At 38.6% G+C, this 22,792-nt stretch overlaps 1 pseudogene; it reads left to right on the forward strand.

Moving 5' to 3' along the window:
- The window catches only part of LOC129461010 (ankyrin repeat domain-containing protein 18A-like), a 71,072-nt pseudogene that overhangs the window by 12,828 nt on the left and 35,452 nt on the right, over nucleotides 1–22,792 (forward strand).

A 22,792-nucleotide genomic window follows, 5' to 3' on the forward strand; every position in this document is an offset into this window, starting at 1 on the left:
AATACTGCACTTTTCCAACGGGCCTGGAAAACGGCACACTAGGAGATTGTGTCCCGCACCTGGCTCGGAGGGTCCTATGCCCACAGAGTCTTGCTGATTGCTAGCACAGCAGTCTGAGATCAAGCTGCAAGGCGGCAACGAGGCTGGGGGAGGGGCGCCCGCCATTGCCCAGGCTTGCTTAGGTAAACAAAGCAGCCAGGAAGCTCGAACTGGGTGGAGCCCACCACAGCTCAAGGAGGCCTGCCTGCCTCTGTAGGCTCCACCTCTGGGGCCAGGGCACAGACAACCGAAAACTCAGCGAGAACCTCCACAGCCTTAAATGTCCCTGTCTGACTGACAGCTTTGAAGAGAGTAGTGGTTCTCCCAGCATGCAGCTGGAGATCTGAGAACGGACAGACTGCCTCCTAAAGTGGGTCCCTCACCCCTGAGCAGCCTAACTGGGAGGCACCCCCCCAGTAGGGACAGACTGACACCTCATTCAACCGGGTACTCCTCTGAGACAAAACTTTCAGAGGAACTATCAGACAGCTGAATTTGTGGTCTCACGAAAATCCGCTGTTCTGCAGCCACCGGTGCTGACACCCAGCCAAACAGGGTCTGGAGTGGACCTCTAGTAAACTCCAACAGACCTGCAGCTGAGGGTCTTGTCTGGTAGAAGGAAAATTAACAAACAGAAAGGACATCCACACCAAAAACCCATCGGTACATCACCATCATCGAAGACAAAAAGTAGACAAAACCACAAAGATGGGGAAAAAACAGACCAAAAAAACTGGAAACTCTAAAAAACAGAGCACCTCTCCTCCTCCAAAGGAACGCAGTTCCTCACCAGCAACGGAACAAAGCTGGATGGAGGATGACTTTGATGAGTTGAGAGAAGAAGGCTTCAGACGATCAAACTACTCTGAGCTACGAGAGGAAATTCAAAACAATAGCAAAGGAGTTAAAAACTTTGAAAAAAAATTAGAAGAATGGATAACTAGAATAACCAATGGAGAGAAGGGCTTAAAGGAGATGATGGAGCTGAAAGCCAAGTTTCGAGGACTACGCGAAGAATGCAGAAGCCTCAGTAGCAGATGCGATCAACTGGAAGAAAGGGTATTGCTGATAGAAGATGAAATGAATGAAATGAAGAGAGAAGGGAAGTTTAGAGAAAAAAGAATAAAAAGAAATGAACAAAGCCTCCAAGAAATTTGGGACTATGTGAAAAGACCAAACCTACGTCTGATTGGTGTACCTGAAAATGACGGGGAGAATGGAACCAAGTTGGAAAACACTCTGCAAGATATTATCCAGGAGAACTTCCCCAATCTAGCAAGGCAGGCCAGCATTCAGATTCAGGAAATACAGAGAACGCCACAAAGATACTCCTCGAGAAGGGCAACTCCAAGACACATAATTGTCAGATTCACCAAAGTTGAAATGAAGGAAAAAATGTTAAGGGCAGCCAGAGAGAAAGGTCTGGTTACCCACAAAGGGAAGCCCATCAGACTAACAGCTGATCTCTCAGCAGAAACTCTACAAGCCAGAAGAGAGTGGGGGCCGATATTCAACATTCTTAAAGAAAAGAATTTTCAACCCAGAATTTCCTATCCCGCCAAACTAAGCTTCATAAGTGAAGGAGAATTAAAATACTTTACAGACAAGCAAACGTTGAGTGATTTTGTCACCACCAGGCCTGCCCTAAAAGAGCTCCTGAAGGAAGCACTAAACATGGAAAGGAACAACCGGTACCAGCCCCTGCAAAAACATGCCAAGCTGTAATGACCATCGAGGCTAGGAAGAAACTATAGCAACTAACGAGCAAAATAACCAACTAACATCATAATGACAGGATCAGATTCACACATAACAATATTCACGTTAAATGTAAATGGGCTAAATGCTCCAATCAAAAGACACAGACTGGCAAACTGGATAAGGAGTCAGGACCCATCAGTGTGCTGTATTCAGGAAACCCATCTCACGTGCAGAGACACACATAGACTCAAAATAAAGGGATGGAGGAAGATCTATCAAGCAACTGGAAAACAAAAAAAGGCAGGGGTTGCAATCCTAGTCTCTGATAAAATAGACTTTAAACCAACAAAGATCAAAAGAGACAAAGAAGGCCATTACATAATGATAAAGGGATTAATTCAACAAGAAGAGCTAACTATCCTAAATATATATGCACCCAACACAGGAGCACCCAGATTCATAAAGCAAGTCCTCAGTGACCTACAAAGGGACTTAAACTCCCACACAATAATAATGGGAGATTTTAACACCCCACTGTCAGCATTAGACAGATCAACGAGACAGAAAGTTAACAAGGATATCCAGGAATTGAACTCAGCTCTACATAAAGTGGACCTAATAGACATCTACAGAACTCTCCACCCCAAATCAACAGAATATACATTTTTTTCAGCACCACACCACACCTATTCCAAAATTGACCACATAGTTGGAAGTAAAGCTCTTCTCAGCAAATGTAAAAGAACAGAGATTATAACAAACTGTCTCTCAGACCACAGTGCAATCAAACTAGAACTCAGGATTAAGAAACTCAGTCAAAACCGCTCAACTACATGGAAACTGAACAACCTGCTCCTGAATGACTATTGGGTACATAATGAAATGAAGGCAGAAATAAAGATGTTCTTTGAAACCAACGAGAACAAAGACACAACATACCAGAATCTCTGGGACACGTTCAAAGCAGTGTGTAGAGGAAAATTTATAGCACTAAATGCCCACAAGAGAAAGCAGGAAAGATCCAAAATTGACACCCTAACATCACAATTAAAAGAACTAGAAAAGCAAGAGCAAACACATTCAAAAGCTAGCAGAAGGCTAGAAATAACTAAAATCAGAGCAGAACTGAAGGAAATAGAGACACAAAAAACCCTTCAAAAAATTAATGAATCCAGGAGCTGGTTTTTTGAAAAGATCAACAAAATTGATGGACCGCTAGCAAGACTAATAAAGAAGAAAAGAGAGAAGAATCAAATAGATGCAATAAAAAATGAAAAAGGGGATATCATCACTGATCCAACAGAAATACAATCTACCATCAGAGAATACTACAAACACCTCTATGCAAATAAACTAGAAAATCTAGAAGAAATGGATAAATTCCTCAACAAATACACCCTCCCAAGACTAAACCAGGAAGAAGTTGAATCTCTGAATAGACCAATAACAGGTTCTGAAATTGTGGCAATAATCAATAGCTTACCAAACAAAAAGAGTCCAGGACCTGATGGATTCACAGCTGAATTCTACCAGAGGTACAAGGAGGAACTGGTACCATTCCTTCTGAAACTATTCCAATCGATAGAAAAAGAGGGAATCCTCCCTAACACATTTTACGAAGCCAGCATCGTCCTGATACCAAAACCTGGCAGAGACATAACCAAAAAAGAGAATTTCAGACCAATATCCTTGATGAACATTGATGCAGAAATCCTCAATAAAATACTGGCAAACCGAATCCAGCAGCACATCAAAAAGCTTATCCACCATGATCAAGTGGGCTTCATCCCTGGGATGCAAGGCTGGTTCAACATACGCAAATCAATAAATGTAATCCAGCATATAAACAGAACCAAAGACAAAAACCACATGATTATCTCAATAGATGCAGAAAAGGCCTTTGACAAAATTCAACAACCCTTCATGCTAAAAACTCTCAATAAATTAGGTATTGATGGGACGTATCTCAAAATAATAAGAGCTATCTATGACAAACCCACAGCCAATATCATACTGAATGGGCAAAAACTGGAAGCATTCCCTCTGAAAACTGGCACAAGACAGGGATGCCCTCTCTCACCGCTACTATTCAACATAGTGCTGGAAGTTCTGGCCAGAGCAATCAGGCAGGAGAAGGAAATAAAGGGTATTCAATTAGGAAAAGAGGAAGTCAAATTGTCCCTGTTTGCAGATGACATGATTGTATATCTAGAAAACCCCATTGTCTCAGCCCAAAATCTCCTTAAGCTGATTAGCAACTTCAGCAAAGTCTCAGGATACAAAATCAATGTACAAAAATCACAAGCATTCTTGTACACCAATAACAGACAAACAGAGAGCCAAATCATGAGTGAACTCCCATTCACAATTGCTTCAAAGAGAATAAAATACCTAGGAATCCAACTTACAAGGGATGTGAAGGACCTCTTCAAGGAGAACTACAAACCACTGCTCAATGAAATAAAAGAGGATACAAACAAATGGAAGAACATTCCATGCTCATGGGTTGGAAGAATCAATATCGTGAAAATGGCCATACTGCCCAAGGTAATTTATACATTCAATGCCATCCCCATCAAGCTACCAATGACTTTCTTCACAGAATTGGAAAAAACTACTTTAAAGTTCATATGGAACCAAAAAAGAGCCCGCATCGCCAAGTCAATCCTAAGCCAAAAGAACAAAGCTGGAGGCATCACGCTACCTGACTTTAAACTATACTACAAGGCTACAGTAACCAAAACAGCATGGTACTGGTACCACAACAGAGACATAGATCAATGGAACAGAACAGAGCCCTCAGAAATGATGCCGCATAGCTACAACTATCTGATCTTTGACAAACCTGACAAAAACAAGAAATGGGGAAAGGATTCCCTATTTAATAAATGGTGCTGGGAAAACTGGCTAGCCATATATAGAAAGCTGCAACTGGATCCCTTCCTTACACCTTATACCAAAATTAATTCAAGATGGATTAAGGACTTATATGTTAGACCTAAAACCATTAAAATCCTACAAGAAAACCTAGGCAATACCATTCAGGACATAGGCGTGGGCAAGGACTTCATGTCTAAAACACCAAAAGCAATGGCAACAAAAGCCAAAATCGACAAATGGGATCTCATTAAACTAAAGAGCTTCTGCACAGCAAAAGAAACTATCATCAGAGTGAACAGGCAACCTACACAATGGGAGAAAATTTTTGCAACCTACTCATCTGACAAAGGGCTAATATCCAGAATCTACAATGAACTCAAACAAATTTACAAGAAAAAAACAAACAACCCCATCAAAAAGTGGGCAGAGGACATGAGCAGACACTTCTCAAAAGAAGACATTTATGCAGCCAAAAAACACATGAAGAAATGCTCCTCATCACTGGCCATCAGAGAAATGCAAATCAAAACCACAGTGAGATACCATCTCACACCAGTTAGAATGGCCATCATTAAAAAATCAGGAAACAACAGGTGCTGGAGAGGATGTGGAGAAATAGGAACACTTTTACACTGTTGGTGGGACTGTAAACTAGTTGAACCATTGTGGAAGTCAGTGTGGCGATTCCTCAGGGATCTAGAACTAGAAATACCATTTGACCCAGCCATCCCATTACTGGGTATATACCCAAAGGACTATAAATCATGCTGCTATAAAGACACATGCACACGTATGTTTATTGCGGCACTATTCACAATAGCAAAGAGTTGGAACCAACCCAAATGTCCAACAATGATAGACTGGATTAAGAAAATGTGGCACATATGCACCATGGAATACTAAGCAGCCATAAAAAATGATGAGTTCGTGTCCTTTGTAGGGACATGGATGAAACTGGAAAACATCATTCTCAGTAAACTATCGCAAGGACAAAAAACCAAACACCGCATGTTCTCACTCATAGGTGGGAATTGAACAATGAGAACTCATGGACACAGGAAGGGGAACATCACGCTCCGGGGACTGTTGTGGGGTGGGGGGAGGGGGGAGGGACAGCATTAGGCGATACACCTAATGCTAAATGACGAATTAATGGGTGCAGGAAATCAACATGGCACATGGATACATATGTAACAAACCTGCACATTGTGCACATGTACCCTAAAACCCTAAAGTATAATTAAAAAAAAAAAAAAAAAATGACAAACCAGGTAAGACTTCTGCTAGCGAATTTCTTATTTCCCTTGGTGGTCCTACTCTGGATAAGAAAGTAAAAAGTAAGATGTAAGATTAAGGTAGTGTTAATCAAAAAAGACCAGTTAAAAACTATGTGGAACTGAAATGTGCATAATATGTGTATACACATGTAAATTAATTTTCTTAATTTAACTTCTTTAGTTTGAAATTCAGATTTATTTAAGATGGTAGTTGTAGCTAATTTATAATCTCAAACATTATTGTCTGAAAAAATTCATTTATTTAATTATGATCCCTAAAGCCCTATATAATATTTTTGCATAAACAAGAAAAAAGATTTTTAAGTTAGTATGTTGTATGTTTCCTCTATAGTTACATTATAACCAATTGGACTTGTTGCACAAATGGATCTCCTATTTCATTTTTATAATAAATTCTTTATATTTAGTAAGCAAATAGTTACAGTTGAATCATGAATAATGTGGGGGTGAGGGACTCTGATCCCTGTGCAGTTGAAAATCTGAGTCTAACTTTCGAGTCCTTCACCTTAACTACTAATAGCCCACCATTGACTGGAAGCTTTCCTGATAACATAAACAGTTGATGGACACCTATTTTGTTTGTGCTGCATTATTATATACTGTGTTCTTACAATAAAGTAAGCTAGAGAAATGAAGCTGTTAGAAAGAAAATCATCAGGAAAAACATACTGACTTTTCACAAAGCGTAAGTAGATCCTGACAAAGGTCTTCACGATCTTCAGGTTGATGAAGCTGAGGAGGAAGAGGAGAGGTGGATCTTGGTGTCTCTGGGTTGCAGAGGCAGAAGAACATCTGCATATAAGTGAATCCCTGCAGTTGAAACACTTGCTGTTCAAGGATGAACTGTATTGCATATTGATTTGTGTCACTAAGAAAGTAACTATCTTTAGGACCAGGAACTCAGCAATCACTTTCTGGTACCATAAATAAATGGCAATAAGAACTGTAAAACTGAACCAGTGTGCACCCATACAAAGAGGAGATTATGTTTTGAAGATAGCTACTGAGCACAGAAGACAGAAAAGCAATTCCTTCATGAGAAGCACAAGTTATATTACATATTCTTACACAAGCAAAATGATTTTATCTGTCACAGTTTACACACATACACATACACACACGCACATATACACATACATATGTGCGCACGCATGTGCACACAGGCACCAAGTTAAAAGTCCTGCTGATTCTTAATGACCAAATCCAACTGTTCACAGGGAGCAGTGGATAACACATCCTACAGTTTGGATGCAATTCTTTTGACTTTTTGACTTGTTTTATGATGAACTGCCTTTAACGGGGGAATCACGTTTTTAGTTTTATAAGAGACAAGGAAAAAGATTAGAAGCAAGTAAACAGGAACTCTATGATCAGTAGTATATTTATTATAGTATATTCAGTAGTCATATATTTTTCTCCAGCTATACAATGTACTTGAATGGTGCACAATTAACCAATTATTATTATTATAGGAGATGGGGTCTCTCTATGTTGACTAGACTAGAATACAGTGTCTATTCAGTGGTGCAAACATAGCTCACTGTAGCCTTGAACTCCTGGGCTCAAGCAGTCCTCCTACCTCATCTTCCTGAGTAGCTGGGACCACAGTTTTGTGTGGTTTCATCTGGCCTGACACACATTTTTATAATTTATTTTTGATACAGGGTCTCCCTCTGTTGCCGCTACTGGAGTGCAGTGGTGCCATCTTGGCTCACGGCAACTTCTGCTTCCTGGCCTTAAGTGATACTTTCACCTTTCACCTTAGCTGCCTAAGTAGCTGGGACTCCAGGCATGCACCACCACACTTGGCTAATTTTCTTCTTAAGGTGTTTTGTTTTTTGTTTGTTTGTTTAATAGACGAGGTCTCACTATATTGGCCAAGCTGGTCTGGAACTTCTGGGCTCAAGTGTTCCTCCTGCCTTGGCCTCCCAAAATGCTGGGATTTACAAGTGTGAGCCACTGCACGTGACCTGCACAATTATTATAAAAGGGAATTAAGCCCAGTTGAGTTGCAGAAAATTGACCACCTTTTCATTTTTTTTCTGGAAACATTCATATCATAGAACATATTGTCAATCACCCAGATCCTCTATTTTTTATTCGGTTAAAATAAGATTGCTGCTTATTTCACATTATTTTCTGACATTATTGTTTCATTTATTCCTTTTATGGCTTTATTCAATTGGATAGATACAGAAATACAAGAATCTCCAAGTCAAATATCAAGGGAAAAAAAGAAAAGAAAAACAGATTAGGGAAAGTTATTCTGTGAAATAACCATCTGATTACAGTTACATGTATCATATCAACTTAATACAAATCTTACACAGTGCATTTATGTCAGGGTTTCCCAAGACCACCCCCAGGTTTGGTGGTTCACTAGAAGGACTCACAGGACTCAGCAAATAGTCATACTCAGATCTTTAATTGATGACAAGAAAGGGGACAAGCAAACTTAGTAGAGGAAAAAGGTGCTTGTGGTCAATTCTGGAGGAGATCAGGCACAAGCCTCCGGGAGCTCTCTCCTGTGGAGTTCCCGGGATCTGCTTAATTCTCCCAGGCTCAGATTTTGACAACATATATGTAGTGATGTCTACCAGTACCACAGTCTCATTAGAGACTAAGTGCCCAGGTTTTTCTATGGAGGTTACTCTCCCTTACATGTACCCAAATTCCAGACTCTTACAAGGAAAGCAGCTGTTCAGAGTAACCACACTGTTTCTATATACACTTTAGACACAGTGAGCCACTCTTCTCTGGGAATGGTGGAAACCCTCCCGATTCCACTCTCCTGAACACCAGCCAAGGGCCAGCCTTGCATGCAGGCCTTTCTAAGGATAGCAGTCTCTGGCCTGCTATAGGAAATCTTTTCTGCACAATGTTTATAGCCCCAATTTAATTTTTGGTGTTGTTTTAAAATTTTATTTTAATAACATAATATTATAAGTTAAGGTAACTTGGTACTAATTTCTGTTGTGTGATCCATCTTAAGTTGCAATGCTGGTTACTTTTTGACTTTTGGTGACTAAGAGGTATTTGTATATAAGTTGCCATAGCAATGTTAGGTAATTATAATCTGTCCCTTTTATCTCATTAAGCTTTCAGTAAAATTGTTAAATTAAATCAGCATAATAATTTCTGAGTTAAAATTAGAATAAAAATTGTCTTTTATTTTGATTACATGAATAATCTAGTTTTCATATGGTGCTAAATCCCTGTTTAGAATTATGAAATAAGATACAATATTCAATCATTTTTATCAATATTTTTTTACCTAAGCATGCAATTAAATTTATTTTATATATTTCATATACTTCAATTTGAGAAATAATGACCACATGCTGTTACTTTGGTCTTCAATGATCTCTAATTTTTAGGGTCACCGTGTCTTGCTTAAGTATATCATCATAACAGATTCAGTGAATATCTTTATTTTTATTTATTTATTAATTTTTTGAGACAGAGTTTTGCTCTTGCTGCCCAGGCTGCAGTGCAATGACAGAATCTTGTCTCACTGCAACCTCCACCTCCTGGGTTCAAGCGATTCTGCTGCCTGAGCCTCCGAAGTACCTGGGACTACAGGCATGCACCACCACGCCCAGCTAATTTTTTATGTTTAGTAGAGACAGGGTTTCACCATGTTGGTCAGGCTGGTCTGGAACTCCTGACCTCAGGTGATCCACCCACCTTGGCCTCCCAAAGTGCCAGGCTTACAGGCATGAGCCACTGTGCCCGGCCATCTTTTTTTTATTATTATTATTTTAATTTTTGTTCTGGAGATCCTGGAATGCATAGACAGTGAATATCTTTTTTTTTTTTTTTTTTTTTTTTTTTAGGGATGTATTTTTTTTTTTTTTTTTTAGGGATGTATTTTTTTTTTTTTTTATTATACTTTAGGGTTTTAGGGTACATGTGCACAATGTGCAGGTTTGTTACATATGTATCCATGTGCCATGTTGATTTCCTGCACCCATTAACTCGTCATTTAGCATTAGGTGTATCTCCTAATGCTGTCTCTCCCCCCTCCCCCCACCCCACAACAGTCCCCAGAGCGTGATGTTCCCCTTCCTGTGTCCATGAGTTCTCATTGTTCAATTCCCACCTATGAGTGAGAACATGCGATGTTTGGTTTTTTGTCCTTGCGATAGTTTACTGAGAATGATGTTTTCCAGTTTCATCCATGTCCCTACAAAGGACACGAACTCATCATTTTTTATGGCTGCATAGTATTCCATGGTGTATATGTGCCACATTTTCTTAATCCAGTCTATCATTGTTGGACATTTGGGTTGGTTCCAACTCTTTGCTATTGTGAATAGTGCCGCAATAAACATACGTGTGCATGTGTCTTTATAGCAGCATGATTTATAGTCTTTTGGGTATATACCCAGTAATGGGATGGCTGGGTCAAATGGTATTTCTAGTTCTAGATCCCTGACGAATCGCCACACTGACTTCCACAATGGTTGAACTAGTTTACAGTCCCACCAACAGTGTAAAACTGTTCCTATTTCTCCACATCCTATCCATGCCTCCAAAACATGCATAGCCTCCCCCATTATTAGTATTTTCCACCAGAGTGGTACATTTGTTATGACTGATGAACTTACACTGACACATTATAATCACTCAAAGTTCATAGTTTACATCAGGCTTCACTCTTGATGCTGTACATTCTGTGAATTTGGACAAATGTATAATGGCATGACATGTATCTATTACTGTAATATTATCGACAGAACAGTTTCACTGCCCTAAAAATTCTCTATGCTATGCCTGTTCCTCTCTCCCTTTCTCCCTAGCAACACGTGGCAACCATTGATCTTACTCTGTCTTCATAGTTTTACTTTTTTCAGTAGAATCATATAGTTGGAACAATACAGTGGATATCTTTTTGAATAGTTAGAAAATTACAGCTTCATGGCATTTGAATGTAGTCCTTTAAGATGTTCTTTGTCCTTTTATTTTTCTTTTGCTTCTGTATCATTGTAAAGAATGATATATGCTGATGAGCTATGCTTTACATACTAAGAAAGCATGATTTGTATAGGTATTTGGCACATAATAGAAAGGGTTGAGGAAAAGGACACCATGCCGTACCACACAGCACAAACAGGAGCATCTTGCTCTATGAGGTGGGTCCAAACAGACTCTCTAGCAATGGAAGGGGACAGGTGCAAGGGGTTGTACTTTATAAAACTGGAATCACAAAGTCTTTCATACTTACCTTCAGTTGGAAATAAGACCAGGCAGTGAATGCTATAGGTAAATACATATATTCCTCACTGATCCTCTTCCTTTGAGGGATGAGATTGACAACAGCCTCTATTATGATGACATGACTCACCTACAACTAGATTCTGTCATGAGGGATGGCAAGGGAGTTTTGCTTTATGTGAGGTGAAAAAGAATTTTTTCACCTACTAGGGAGAAGGGCAAGCATTGGAACATTCTGGTAGTAAAAGGGCATTGATAGTTTTCTTTCTGTATATTTTTCACATCAGATAATACTGCCCAGCAGCCTGCCACACCTCCCCAGTGTTTCTTCAGCTTCTTTCTGAATGTGGATAAGCTCTTAAAGGCGTGATCTTTCCAGTGGTTCCTTCTGTGGGAGGTAAAATGGCAGGTGAATTTGGTCCTTGTTCTACGTAGGGCAGAGGAAGTAGCTACAACTAAGGAAACCAGCCAGCACCTTCCCCAGAAGAGTATTAGCCAGAGTAACACAGTGATCTCTCTTGAGTTCTTCTCCACTGGCAGCTGGAAAGTTTTTGCAAGGATTCCTTTTTCTGGTCTGATTCCTGTGTTTCACTGGCTTCTGGTGATAGGGTGTTTTATGCTAAACTGAACAGTTTGAACTGAAGAGCTAGAGAGGCTGTGTTGTGTTATAACAAAACAAGTGCAGTAGTTCACCCTTAACTGTGGGAGATACATTCCAAGACCCCCAGTGGATGCAAGAAACCATGAATAGTACTGAATCACAAAGCGTTTGTTCCTATACGTACATATCTGTGATAAAGTTTAATTTATAAATTAAGCTAAATCTGATGTTATCTGCAGATAGGGTGTGAGAATTGAATTGTGTCATCAGCAGGAATGATTGCTTGCTTGTTGGTGGGGAAAAACTCTCCACGCATTTGGTCACAGAAGCCTTCTTTGTTGGTGATTGTTGCTGTGCGTGACAGCAGAGAAGAACATGTCAAGTATGTCTTTCTGCACATATAGTGGATAAGGGGTGCTACTGTATACTCTGTTTTAACTTCTCCTCCTATTTTGGTCCAGAAATCATGCTCTTTGACACTGTTGACTCATCACACCTGTTCTGCTAACAATACCATTTTTACTCCATCTCATAGGGTTTGGCTAGGATGACTTCTATGCTGCAGTTCATTTGTAGATACCAAGTTTTAATAAATTTATTCTTCTTTGCATCTAATAAATACCAAGGGAAGATTTCTTATTGCATTAATTACCTACCAATAGGTATAATTAATGTTAATTCTAATACGGTCCCAGGCATGCTCCCAAAGGAATGCTTTGTAACAAAGCATCAGTCTTATGCTTTAAAAAACCAAACCAAAACAAAACCAACAACAACAACAACAACAAGGAAAAAGAGGATCTAAAGAATATACAAAACTGTGCACAATTTTTTTTATGAAGGTAGGGTCTTTCTATGTTTCCCAAGCTGGTCTCAAACTTCTGGGTTCCTCAAGTGATATTCTTGCCTCATCCTCCCAAGCAGTGTGGATTACAGGCATGCATCACTGTGCATTCTTATGTTTTTAATATTCTGTACATTTATTATTGATTTAAAATGCATTTTATCTTTTTCTTTCATAGATATTGGAAGTTCTGATGAATCTGCAGTCAGGTAGGATTTTATAGGTTTAAAAAATTATGTTAACTAGGGAAATACAGATGGAAGAAACTAATATCTGTCGAGTGTTGTATTCTGGGCTAGACATCCTAATATGTTCTATGCATTTATCATCTCATAAAGCCATCACAACATCTGTGTTCCTATAACCTACTGTTTATTAAATAAACAATTATGGATTAGAGCAGTTGATTAATTGCCTCATGATCCCATAGTTAACAAAGTAGCTGGCCCACAGTTTGACCGTCGGCCTGCCTGCCTTCCAAATCCCTTCTCTTGCTCCTCAGCATAGATTGATAGACATCTGCGCAGCACTTGGATCAAGGTATAGGTCTGAATCAGATTAATCAGATTCATTAATTTAATTAATGTTTAAATTAATGAGAGTTTAAATACCTTAAACTCTCATTTAAGGTTATTGTTAGAATGTGGTTAGTCCAAGAGTTTGTCCTAATAAATTTGACAATTTCAGTGGTAACCAGTATCTTATTTTTACCGTCAAAGGCTTTAGGGCAAATCTTGCTTAGCTTTGGCCATAGGACTGTAAGTTTTACAAAAGCAAATTTAGTCAAGTCTTAGAGAGAAATTATTTGACTACGCGTTTGGTTTTCCATTTAGGCAGGTATTTCTGCTTACTTCTGCGATACTTTTTTTAGTCTTGTTTCTTTTTCCATGACTTTTCTATCACCTTGTATTCATTTTTTAGAACTTTCGTCTCTGCTTTTCTTGCTGTTTCTTTTGTTCTATTATTTTTTCAAATTCTGCTGGCTATGTATTCCCAGTTTTCCTGTAGACAGAATCAAGAGGACATAGAATTACAGAATTTTAAGGAATCTTAGAATGAATTAAAATACCTTCTAGTATTTTTACCTGTATTGAATATTCCGGTCAAGTGATTCTCTAGATAGAGAATGTGAGGCTCAAAGTGATTAGGATGCTTTTTTTTTAGACATAGAAATTGGCAGAAATGGATTTGAACTCATTTTAAAGCCCAGTACTCTTCCTTCTTTTTATATCCTATTTTCATGTGTTATAATAATAGAAATGGGAGTGAGTCCGGTGCGCCCAGGGGATAGTATGAGAATGGAATTAGCTGGTGAACCCAGTGGAAGTAGATAAGAATGGAACGGGCAGTGGAAGGCCAATTTTGAAGAGAACACTGGATTGGATAGGAGTATGGACTCTTCAATAAGAGATCAAAATATTGGGGTTTATGACAAGTATGATAAAGATACATTATAAAGATGAAGGACACAAGATGTTGGGGATTATCTACGAAAGCACATTAAAATAGAAGGTTTGAGGGAGCTCTAAAAAGTTTGCTGCTTTTTTTTTTTAATCAAGGACTGACAAACTTGAAGATTTTTACTGAAAGATGCTAAAACATTTTGAGACAGTGGGAAGGGTGTCTACAGCAGATAGAAATGTGGTATCATCTACTTCCATCCTGACTTACAGAGGGGTGGCTTAGAGCCCCTGGAGTACTAAGGGGCTGGAGATTGCTGAACTACATAGATGTGTGGCACAGGGCAGGTGTCTCCTCACCTCTGCCTCTGTTCCCGATTCACTGATGTCCTTCCCATGTCCATGTAGGCTGGGTCAGGGGCGTGATTGGCTGGCAAATCAGTCATGCATTTCAGCTGAGTAGTTGCTAGTGTGTCTGTGCTGGGGGAAGGCGATGGAGACTCCAGTTAGCTTGTTTTTAGGAGCAGGGATATAGAGAGCTCCTACTCCTGGTCATTTGAGGCCATCCTTTCAGGAATCTGTGCTTTCATAGACTGAAGATTGGAAGATTGGAGACTTCTGTGGAGCCCTGCAGAAGTGGAATCTGGAAGTGGGAGCCCATAGGAAGACAGATATTTAGATAGTACTTAGGGAAATAGAGGTACAACTGCCAGGACTCTGTTTTTCCAGCAGTCTCTCTCCTTGGGTGTCTGATTGCCTATGAAAATTTTTAAGGGCTTGCTAGTTTATGTGGACCTGAATAAGGTAGGACCTATAGAGTGAAAATAATGGGATTTTATATTTGTTAATGTTTTAATCTTTCTGGGAAGAGTATTCTCAATAAGAACATACACGTTTTGTTATTTGACTCTTGTACATTTAGCTTTCATACATTTCAAATATTGCAGGGGATTCCCTGTACTGATTTAGGGCAAAGGAAAGCAATAGGACCTTCCTAAGTGGGTTCCATGCTGAGGAATCAAGAGCGTCATTTTGAAGTGATGCAGATTAGTCTTTTAACCAGAAACAGATCATGGAAAAGAGACAGTGGATCTTTCTACCTTGTTTTAGGTCATCAGGTTTCTTCCAGTTTAGGTAAGGAAGTTTATGTCGTCCATTAATTGAATTTTAAGTTCAGCTTCAAGACAGATCACTTGTGAGGGTAAATTATTGTCAGGCTCTGCCAACATATTGACTGTCACTATTTGTTGTAAAGCTCAAGGTCAGTTTTCATTGAATATTTTATAGATTTAGACAGGTGGAGGCAGAAATAGGTAACTAAAATCTATTTTTAGAATGGAGGACATATTTTAATTCTATCAAGAATCATAATTTAATATATAGATTACTGACCTTTCCCCAGATTATGTCTTCCTTTTTTGAGGGGAAAGCTGGATATAAACTGGCAGTTAAAAAAATTGTAAAGAAATCAACTTGCTCATTTTCTTTGTGTATTTTTGCTCTCAAGCATTTTCCATGAACTGTGTGTGGATTCATTGCCTGCATCAGATGACGAAGACTTGAGTGTTGCTTCTAAGGTAAAGTGGTCTCTTGTAAAATTAATTTTCTCGCTCTGAATCTAGTTTTGCATAGATTTTACTTTTTAAATTTAGCAGTGGCTTACCTATCATTGTTTTATGGTGGTCATGGAAAGTTGGTCAGAGAAAAACATACATATGGCTAGTTGATTCAAAAAAATTGTTTAACTTTGGTAACTAACAAAGATTGCTAAATACTGTGACAGGGTGGGAGCTAAAAAAATGAACTGGAAAATAAGCAGTGACAGGAAAATCACATTAGGAAATGCTTTCTCCAATAGAGGAAATATGAAATTTGGTCAAGGTTTATTTGGATAAATACTATTACTTTGACTTTTAAATCACATGAGTGTGACTTTCATGATATTTATGCCTGTATAAATCTTAAGTGGATGAAATTATTTGCAGTAGTCATACAATCTCTCTGGTACCTTTTAGTTGTGAAAGTGTGCAGCACACAGCATATAGCTTTTTTTCTCGGAAACTTATTATTTTGGTGTCATTTAGCTTTTAGGAGAGATTGTTTCTCTACTTATATTATTGGTTCTGTAGTGAGACTAAAATAATATTTAAAATTGTAGAAAAATAGCTGAGTGTGGTGGTGTACACCTGTAGTCCCTGCTACTTGGGAGTTTGAGGCAGGAAGATTGCTTGAGCCCAGGAGTTTGAAAATAGCCTGAGCAACATAACAAGACTCTATCTGATTTAAAAATATAAATTGTGGAAATGTAGAAATTTAAATTTATGTTCTCAAAATTTGTATTGCAAAGGGATTTTTGTGTGTTTTATGAGTTGTCCATGAAGAGTTTATATAAAACACTTCATCTAATTGAATAGCATGTATTTTACTGCAAATAACCAGTTCTAGAAGCAGAGACTCTTAATACCAATATGGTAAGACTTTAACACTTTATTTTATCAGTGTTACTTATAATATCCACTTGATTTAATATATATTATTTAGGTCTAAAACAAACCAGAAATGTTATCTCATTTTTAAAAATGAATGATGATACAGGTACAGTTATTAATATTTATTATAAATCTTGGCAACCGCATAGCGTATTATTTTATTACAAAGAGCTTTTGAAAACAACAATATGCCATAACATAGACTTAGTGATAACCTATTGATAAAAATTTTTTCCCAGTAAAATTGCTCCTTTTACTTTCTCCTATTTCACACTGATTACTGTACCTAATATTATAAAGAAGAAACAGAAATTATTGTAATCACAAATAATCTCAGGATAGTCTAAGAAGAGATCTGTAAATTTTGTCTTATTTACTATTGGTGTTTTGAAATAAAAGTGTTCTGGCCGGGCGCGGTGGCTCACGCCTGTAATCCCAGCACTTTGGGAGGCCGAGGCGGGCGGATCACGAGGTCAGGAGATCGAGACCATCCTGGCTAACACAGTGAAACCCCGTCTCTACTAAAAATACAAAAAATTAGCCGGGCGAGGTGGCGGGCGCCTGTAGTCTCAGCTACTCGGGAGGCTGAGGCAGGAGAATGGCGTGAACCCCTGGGGGCGGAGCCTGCAGTGAGCTGAGATCGCGCCACTGCACTCCAGCCTGGGCGACAGCGAGACTCTGTTTCAAAAAAAATAAAAAATAAAACTGTTCTTTCGTATTGATATATTTACACTGCAGAAGTAACTGTGATCTGTTGGAGAACTAGATGTAGCGTCAGAAGTCCTTGGGAAAATCCTGTAGCTTGCTTATATTTTTAACCTTTCTTTTTTCAAAATTGTGGTAACTAGATGAGTTCATCAATGAATGTATATAGGAGTGACTAGTATAATATCTAGATTTATGATTTAGTAAATATAATTCTTATAACTGACTATAAAAGTGTTAAAGGAATCAAACTGCAATAGAATATTATCAGTGAAACAGAACTGTAATAACTTTGGGAAATTTTGTCTGTCCAAATACGTGTGAACTAAGGTTCTTACTATAGGGTGGTGTGTGGGTTAGATATCAAAGTGTAAATGAAATTTTTTGATATATTTTAATTTAGTCAAATTTGTTAATGCTTTAATTTATGCTTTTGGTTTTGTTGTAATTCAGGGAAAGGACTTTCCAACTCTGATATTCTTAAAAATTCTCTGGTGTGCATGTGTGCTTGTGTGTGTGTGTGTGTGTGTGTGTGTGTTTACTTTTATAAATTCATTGACTTTAAATAAATTTCTGAATTTTTTTGAATTTGTGCTCTATAAGTTTCAAAGTTTTGCTTCAACTTTTTCTCCAGTTGGACATCTACTTTTTTTTTTTATTATTATACTTTAGGTTTTAGGGTACATGTCCACAATGTGCAGGTTTGTTACATATGTATCCATGTGCCATGTTGGTGTGCTGCACCCATTAACTCGTCATTTAGCATTAGGTATATCTCCTAATGCTGTCCCTCCCCCCTCCCCCCACCCCACAACAGTCCCTGGTGTGTGATGTTCCCCTTCCTGTGTCCATGAGTTCTCATTGTTCAATTCCCACCTATGAGTGAGAACATGCAGTGTTTGGTTTTTTGTCCTTGTGATAGTTTACTGAGAATGATGGTTTCCAGTTTCATCCATGTCCCTACAAAGGACATGAACTCATCATCTTTTATGGCTGCATAGTATTTCATGGTGTATGTGTGCCACATTTTCTTAATCCAGTCTATCGTTGTTGGACATTTGGGTTGGTTCCAAGTCTTTGCTATTGTGAATAGTGCTGCAATAAACATACGTGTGCATGTGTCTTTATAGCAGCATGATTTATAGTCCTTTGGGTATATACTCAGTAATGGGATGGCGGGTCAAATGGTATTTCTAGTTCTAGATCCCTGAGGAATCGCCACACTGACTTCCACAATGGTTGAACTAGTTTACAGTCCCACCAACAGTGTAAAAGTGTTCCTATTTCTCCACATCCTCTCCAGCACCTGTTGTTTCCTGACTTTTTAATGATGGCCATTCTAACTGGTGTGAAATGGTATCTCATTGTGGCTTGTATTTTCATTTCTCTGATGGCCAGTGATGACGAGCATTTTTGCATGTGTTTTTTGGCTGCATAAATGTCTTCTTTTGAGAAGTGTCTGTTCATCTCCTTTGCCCACTTTTTGATGGGGTTGTTTGTTTTTTTCTTGTAAATTTGTTTGAGTTCATTGTAGATTCTGGATATTAGCCCTTTGTCAGATGAGTAGGTTGCAAAAATTTTCTCCCATTCTGTAGGTTGCCTGTTCACTCTGATGGTAGTTTCTTTTGCTGTGCAGAAGCTCTTTAGTTTACTTACATCCCATTTGTCAATTTTGGCCTTTGTTGCCATTGCTTTTGGGTTTTAGATATGAAGTCCTTGCCCACGCCTATGTCCTGAATGGTATTGCCTAGGTTTTCTTGTAGGGTTTTAATGGTTTTAGGTCTAACATGTAAGTCTTTAATCCATCTTGAATTAATTTTTGTATAAGGTGTAAGGAAGGGATCCAGTTTCAGCTTTCTACATATGGCTAGCCAGTTTTCCCAGCACCATTTATTAAATACGGAATCCTTTCCCCATTGCTTGTTTTTGTCAGGTTTGTCAAAGATCAGATAGTTGTAGATATGTGGCATTATTTCTGAGGGCTCTGTTCTTTTCCATTGATCTATGTCTCTGTTGTGGTATCAGTACCATGCTGTTTTGGTTACTGTAGCGTTGTAGTATAGTTTGAAGTCAGGTAGCATGATGCCTCCAGCTTTGTTCTTTTGGCTTAGGATTGACTTGGTGATGCGGGCTCTTTTTTGGTTCCATATGAACTTTAAAGTAGTTTTTTCCAACTCTGTGAATAAAGTCATTGGTAGCTAGATGGGGATGGCATTGAATCTATAAATTACCTTGGGCATTATGGCCATTTTCACGATATTGATTCTTCCAACCCATGAGCATGGAATGTTCTTCCATTTGTTTGTATCCTCTTTTATTTCATTGAGCAGTGGTTTGTAGTTCTCCTTGAAGAGGTCTTTCACATCCCTTGTAAGTTGGATTCCTAGCTATTTTATTCTCTTTGAAGCAATTGTGAATGGGAGTTCACTCATGATTTGGCTCTCTGTTTGTCTGTGATTGGTGTACAAGAATGCTTGTGATTTTTGTACATTGATTTTGTATCCTGAGACTTTGCTGAAATTGCTAATCAGCTTAAGGAGATTTTGGGCTGAGACAATGGGCTTTTCTAGATATAAAATCATGTCGTCTGCAAACAGGGACAATTTGACTTCCTCTTTTCCTAATTGAATACCCTTTATTTCCTTCTCCTGCCTGATTGCCCTGGCCAGAACTTCCAACACTGTGTTGAATAGGAGTGGTGAGAGAGGGCATCCCTGTCTTGTGCCAGTTTTCAGAGGGAATGCTTCCAGTTTTTGCCCATTCAGTATGATATTGGCTGTGGGTTTGTCATAGATAGCTCTTATGATTTTGAGATATGTCCCATCAATACCTAATTTATTGAGAGTTTTTAGCATGAAGGGTTTTTGAATTTTGTCAAAGGCCTTTTCTGCATCTATTGAGATAATCATGTGGTTTTTGTCTTTGGTTCTGTTTATATGCTGGATTACATTTATTGATTTGCCTATGTTGAAACAGGCTTGCATCCCAGGGATGAAGCCCACTTGATCATGGTGGATAAGCTTTTTGATGTGCTGCTGGATTCGGTTTGCCAGTATTTTATTGAGGATTTTTGCATCAATGTTCATCAAGGATATTGGTCTGAAATTCTCTTTTTTGGTTATGTCTCTGCCAGGCTTTGGTATCAGGATGATGCTGGCCTCATAAAATGTGGTAGGGAGGATTCCCTCTTTTTCTATCGATTGGAATAGTTTCAGAAGGAATGGTACCAGTTCCTCCTTGTACCTCTGGTAGAATTCAGCTGTGAATCCATCAGGTCCTGGACTCTTTTTGGTTGGTAAGCTATTGATTATTGCCACAATTTCAGAGCCTGATATTGTTCTATTCAGAGATTCAACTTCTTCCTGGTTTAGTCTTGGGAGGGTGTATTTGTTGAGGAATTTATCCATTTCTTCTAGATTTTCTAGTTTATTTGCATAGAGGTGTTTGTAGTATTCTCTGATGGTAGATTGTATTTCTGTTGGATCAGTGATGATATCCCCTTTTTCATTTTTTATTGCATCTATTTGATTCTTCTCTCTTTTCTTCTTTATTAGTCTTGCTAGTGGTCTATCAATTTTGTTGATCTTTTCAAAAAACCAGCTCCTGGATTCATTAATTTTTTGAAGGGTTTTTTGTGTCTCTATTTCCTTCAGTTCTGCTCTGATTTTAGTTATTTCTAGCCTTCTGCTAGCTTTTGAATGTGTTTGCTCTTGCTTGTCTAGTTCTTTTAATTGTGATGTTAGGGTGTCAATTTTGGATCTTTCCTGCTTTCTCTTGTGGGCATTTAGTGCTATAAATTTCCCTCTACACACTGCTTTGAATGTGTCCCAGAGATTCTGGTATGTTGTGTCTTTGTTCTCGTTGGTTTCAAAGAACATCCTTATTTCTGCCTTCATTTCATTATGTACGCAACAGTCATTCAGGAGCAGGTTGTTCAGTTCCCATGTAATTGAGGGATTTTGAGTGAGTTTCTTAATCCTGAGTTCTAGTTTGATTGCACTGTGGTCTGAGAGACAGTTTGTTATAATTTCTATTCTTTTACATTTGCTGAGGAGAGCTTTACTTCCAACTATGTGGTCAATTTTGGAATAGGTGTGGTGTGGTGCTGAAAAAAATGTATATTCTGTTGATTTGGGGTGGTGAGTTCTGTAGATGTCTATTAGGTTCACTTTGTGCAGAGCTGAGTTCAATTCCTGGATATCCTTGTTAACTTTCTGTCTCCTTGATCTGTCTAATGTTGACAGTGGGGTGTTAAAATCTCCCATTATTATTGTGTGAGAGTTTAAGTCCCTTTGTAGGTCACTCAGGACTTGCTTTATGAATCTGGGTGCTCCTGTGTTGGGTGCATATATATTTAAGACAGTTAGGTCTTCTTGCTGAATTGATCCCTTTACCATTATGTAATGGCCTTCTTTGTCCCTTTTGATCTTTGTTGGTTTAAAGTCTGTTTTATCAGAGACTAGGATTGCAACCCCTGCCTTTTTTTGTTTTCCATTTGCTTGATAGATCTTTCTCCATCCCTTTATTTTGAGTCTATGTGTGTCTCTGCACGTGAGATGGGTTTCCTGAATACAGCACACTGATGGGTCTTGACTCCTTATCCAGTTTGCCAGTCTGTGTCTTTTAATTGGAGCATTTAGCCCATTTACATTTAAAGTTAATATTGTTATGTGTGGATTTGATCCTGTCATTATGATGTTAGCTGGTTATTTTGCTCATTAGTTGATGCAGTTTCTTCCTAGCCTTGATGGTCTTTACAATTTGGCATGTTTTTGCAGTGGCTGGTACCGGTTGTTCCTTTCCATGTTTAGTGCTTCCTTCAGGAGCTCTTTTAGGGCAGGCCTGGTGGTGACAAAATCACTCAGCATTTGCTTGTCTGTAATTTGCTTTATTTCTCCTTCACTTATGAAGCTTAGTTTGGCTAGATATGAAATTCTGGGTTGAAAATTCTTTTCTTTAAGAATGTTGAATATGGGCCCCCACTCTCTTCTGGCTTGTAGAGTTTCTGCTGAGAGATCAGCTGTTAGTCTGTTGGGCTTCACTTTGTGGGTAACCCGACCTTTCTCGCTGGCCACCCTTAACATTTTTTCCTTCATTTCAACTTTGGTGAATCTGACAATTATGTGTCTTGGAGTTGCTCTTTTCAAGGAGTATCTTTGTGGCGTTCTCTGTATTTCCTGCATCTGAATGTTGGCTTGCCTTGCTAGATTGGGGAAGTTCTCCTGGATAATATCTTGCAGAGTGTTTTCCAACTTGGTTCCATTCTCCCCATCATTTTCAGGCACACCAATCAGACGTAGGTTTGGTCTTTTCACATAGTCCCAAATTTCTTGGAGGCTTTGTTTGTTTCTTTTTATTCTTTTTTCTCTAAACTTCCCTTCTCGCTTCATTTCATTCATTTTATCTTCCATCAGTGATATCCTTTCTTCCAGTTGATCGCATCGACTGCTGAGACTTATGCAATCTTCGCGTAGCTCTTGATACTTGGCTTTCAGCTCCATCAGCTCCTTTATGCCCTTCTCTCCATTGATTATTCTAGTTATCCATTCGTCTAATTTTTTTTCAAAGTTTTTAACTTCTTTGCTATTGTTTTGAATTTCCTCCCGTAGCTCGGAGTA

The sequence above is a fragment of the Symphalangus syndactylus genome, chromosome 1 (assembly GCF_028878055.3).
Source record: "Symphalangus syndactylus isolate Jambi chromosome 1, NHGRI_mSymSyn1-v2.1_pri, whole genome shotgun sequence".
Taxonomy (NCBI): domain Eukaryota; kingdom Metazoa; phylum Chordata; class Mammalia; order Primates; family Hylobatidae; genus Symphalangus; species Symphalangus syndactylus.